We start from the raw sequence: 4,814 nt of genomic DNA, 5'->3' as shown, positions 1-4,814 counted from the left end.
CCCTCGCTATTATCACTGATGCCATTAGTGCGAGCAACGATTTGGAATTGTTATTATTTTTGGTCAGCTTTATCATTTCATCAGCAGCACATTTTGATGTGTCATTTGATATTATGCTTTTGTTTTTCGATTCCATTCACCTGGACATTCTGACATCTCAGTATCCCATCTCTCTCTCTCTGTCTCTCATACACACGAACACATGCAGAACTTTGTTTTGACATTTTGACACCAACATCCCTTCAGATAGGGCTGCACACTATCAATCACCATAAAGTCAAGCTCAGCATGTGTAACATTCAAGGTTTTATTCAGTCTTCACATACAGTACACAAGTCAGAAACAATGGTCAAGAAGCCTTCAAATAAGGTCAGTTGGATATAAAATGAAATCTGCAGTCAAAACAACAGATTTTCCATTAAAAATCACAAACACGTGTTTTTTTCTATTTCTTGGCATATTTTTTTCACATCCATGTAGATGTTGGAGATATACAGAGCTATGATGAAACAATTAATGTTCTACAGCTAATATGTTTCCCTTTCTGCTCCTTAAGAACAAATATACCTGACGTTCAGTCATTTTGGTACCCTGTGGTTGCAACCGAGCCAAATATAGACATTACCTCGTCCTCAACCTCGTCTCGTACCTGAACGCATTCTTGATGTTCTTTTTCATGACGGAACCATAACAACCACTCCTGTAAAGTAACCTAAGTTCATTTTACAGTGCAGCGGTGTTGTTGATCAAGAATCAAAAGCTTTTTGTAAATTGTTTGACTCTAGCTCGCTAACTACGCTACTTGATGACACAAAGGGCCACTGTGTCAGGTGAGGGGACTGCTGTGGTACACGTAGGCTATACGAACTAGTAGGCATTTTCCCCACACTAAAGCTTCCCTTCTGAAAAACCTCACGGCCTTTAGCCCCGTTCTCACTAGATCTAGTAGCTCTCGGTTGAATGAAATGACCTCATCACTATTGATATCATGAGAGATTAAAGGGTTGGAAATTGCCCCCATAAACAAAATAAATATGCCTAACCCAGCTCGATGTGGCTGTTTGTGTCGACTACATCGGCACCGTGCATCGAGTGCACTTATAGCACGTCGAAGCCTCGGACTCAGCGTGTGCCATGTCCTTCACATGACAAGCCAGAGCTGGCTTCATCATGGCTCCGACTCTCAGAGTGGAGAGTGGGATGCTAAAGGAATGTAACAAGTATCATCATTCATGGGGGGACGTCATGTCCGCTGTTGCCTTGTTTAGATATTCCTGAGCAAGACTTCCGATGTGTTCGTCTTTCAGGCTAGTGAAGTTGACGGCACCGCGTATCACCCATTGGCACAAGGATAAAGGTTTGATTAAGTCCTTGAGCAACAAACATGGGTCACCACGTCCTCTTAGGGAGATAAATATTGGGATAGCAGTATGTTATGTTTTTGTTTCTATGGTGAAGGGGGATGAAGGAGACCAAGACACTTTCTGTGCTGAAACTATAAAGCCTTTGTTTATAAAACTTTCAACACAGCCGGTCTCGTTAAAATGTTTAGACGGGTCCCTTTATCTCAAGAGTGAGCGGTGCCAGGCCTGATGACGTAAACCTGGGTCCGTTACCTCTCCACACCCCCCATGCCACTGGTTTGATGCAGCCCTACATGTGAGGTTAGGACAGGTGGAGCTGGGTGTAATAGAGTGCTAGAGTGACAGTACAGCAGGTATTTAAAAGTGTCACAACCTCCAGGCTTTGCTCTCTGCCACCACAGACGGTGTCCGTTCCTGCCAATTGGAAGAGTTGTGAGCTGTCTGTAGGTCCTTGCTTCCATCTCCTAGGAAATAGTTATCTGAACTTGCCTGGTAAATGACCTTCCTTGTCACTGATTCAATGCATCACAGGATGAGGGTAGATTAGCACCAATGTTTCAGGCTAGAGGGCTGGTTGAGGCTTGGATACAAGAAGTTATGTAATAATACTAATGTGTGTACTGATTGACAATACTTTATGTGCCCGTTTGAGCTCTATGGTGTTCCCTGTTTAAGAAAGGATGCAGGTGATGTCTGATAGCGTTTAGAAAAGTTTTGTTGAATTAGTTGTAGAAATATGAATAAAAACGAATCATTTAGAAGTGCATAATTCCTGAGACTGTTTGTATGATGTGCAGTAGCCCTCAATGTGTTGACTTGAAGCAGAGGGCTACACAGTCCCTATAATGTCACTGTGTTGACCTGAAGCAGAGGGCTACACAGTCCCTATAATGTCAATGTGTTGACCTGAAGCAGAGGGCTACACAGTCCTTATAATGTCAATGTGTTGACCTGAAGCAGAGGGCTACACAGTCCCTATAATGTCAATGTGTTGACCTGAAGCAGAGGGCTACACAGTCCCTATAATGTCAATGTGTTGACCTGAAGCAGAGGGCTACACAGTCCCTATAATGTCAATGTGTTGACCTGAAGCAGAGGGCTACACAGTCCCTATAATGTCAATGTGTTGACCTGAAGCAGAGGGCTACACAGTCCCTATAATGTCAATGTGTTGACCTGAAGCAGAGGGCTACACAGTCCCTATAATGTCACTGTGTCTTAGGGCTTCACTGATTCTTTCATCAGAGCTAATTAATTACATCGCAATTCATTTACGTTACTCTGGAATGTTGTTTCCTCTATTTTGTCAATGTAGTGTTTATTTACCCTGAAACATTTGTCTTACAGTACACAAGTATAATTCAGAGTATCGGCATCTTAAGTGTTGTTATTTAAAATATTTTTTTATAGCAGGTAATTCAAAGTTTCTCAAAAGGGTGGTAAAAAACAGCAGGGCTGAACCCTACGCTATTCTGTTTAGAAATGACTAATTGAGTTGGTACTGACTTGTAAAAGAGTTGGAAATTAGAGATTCCTGACATCAAGACTTAATACACGTTTTATCTCAAAAGCTTGGACAACGACAAAAAAAACCCTCTTCTTCTTCTTTAAGATTGAGTTTTTAAAAACAGGTAGAAACATGCTTATTCTAGCCATTGTACATGCCTTAAAAAAGAATACATTTCAAACCCCATGTCATTTGCATTTCACTTTGGCAAGGGAAGGATGCAATACGTGTGCATTACATTTAAACACACTGCCCCAGTTTGCACATTGCAAATGTTTTGTTCTTTACATAGGAAAAAAACTACTTTTCCGGTTTGTCTTTCAATTACATCACTGTACAAAAACAAGAGCGACAGACAATAAAATGAATCCACAAGCCAGAAAAAAAGGAAACAAATCAAGAAAAGAAAATTGCATAATTTTCACATATAAACTGGAGAGACAATTGGACCGCTAGAACCCTGTGAAGTGTTCACTTTGGGAAGTATTCACTTTGGGAAGTGTCCTCATCCCAACCCTGTTATATACCCCTCAATGAGACCAGACAGGAGAGCAGTGGTGAGCAGCCAGAGAGCAGAGAGATGTGGGGACTGGAGAGTCCTGTATATCCATACTATACTTCAGACCAACCTTACCAAGCCATTTCTTAAAGAGAAGAGCCCAGGATCATTTAAAGAAAGCCCGGCCTTAACCTCTATTATTACACCCTCTCAGCGGTCATCTAAGAACAGGGCTCCGCCACATCCAATCCCACGGACATTCAACGAGCTCTGAAGACGGGGACTAATTCTATACTAGAGATGACCTACTAGTATCAAAGGGTGAATCACAGACAAGACTGAATGAATAAAGAGTCTTCTTTGGCCACTTCACCAGTCACACCTTAATAAGACTATACCACCACGTCAGTAGCTCAGTGAGGATTGAGAGGAGGAGCATGGATAGCTGGACTCATACATAGAGATACAACTCTAGAGGCTGATTTCATAGAGCCCCAATGCTCTTGAATGGAACAATTTGTCAGCCATCTTACATGGGGACAGTTCTGAACCGTTCTATCTCCATAAACTTGTCTCTTGGTGGTTGTAATCCTCTGTAATTGAATAACTAGCAAGGCCTTTGTTTTTAGAGACCGTGGCTCTGTCTGAGCGATGTCATGGCTTTCTGTCGTTCTGTTTAGGACATTGTTCATTTCCTGTTCTTTTCAAACAAATGTGCAACTAAAGGCTTTGTGGCTTTCCATATTCCACTGGTACTGACAGCCATATTTCCTCTCCCATGTCTGTTTTCTCTGCTTGGCTTGCGTCATCTAAATTTTGAGTGGTGTGAAATGCATGCTGGGACTGTTCCTCCCTGTCCTCCCCTCTCGGCTGGAGTTGGTTTGGCCCGGGTCCAGTTGGTGTCACTGTAAACCCAAACATCTCCAACCTGAGCAGTCTACTCTGTTTTACAGTGTACCAGACGCAAATGCCAAAAGAACACATAGTGTTGATGTCAATGTCTACCAGCAACTCCCCCCTCTCCCTCCTGCTCCCTACAGAGTGTTTTATAGAGATTACACACTCCAGGCTGTGTGTCCCTTGGCAGTGCTTGGGGTGACCCCCATTACAGGGTTCCCATATGATCCTGGGGTAGAACACCAGGAGAATGTTCCGGCCCAAGCATTTCCACTCAAGCAGAACCATGCTGATGGGGATTCTCTCTCTGGATGGGACATAAACCAAGGAGCACACACACATGCAAGCACACACACGCAGGCACAGTTCACCATACCGTCCCCCACAGTATGGTGAAGCACCGCTGGTCATGTTTGGCCTAATTATTTCATCGCCATGGACATTACTACTGCTCAGTGTACAAACCACTCCCTCAATATATCCACAAGAAGGACACCCCCCCCCACATCCCCCGCCCCCCCCCCCCCCACCACCACTTACACCTCCC

This window comes from Salmo trutta, chromosome 13 (genome assembly GCF_901001165.1).
Source record: "Salmo trutta chromosome 13, fSalTru1.1, whole genome shotgun sequence".
NCBI classification, from domain to species: Eukaryota; Metazoa; Chordata; class Actinopteri; order Salmoniformes; family Salmonidae; genus Salmo; species Salmo trutta.
The sequence above is the reverse complement of the archived record's forward strand: the minus strand, read 5'-3'. Positions refer to the sequence as shown.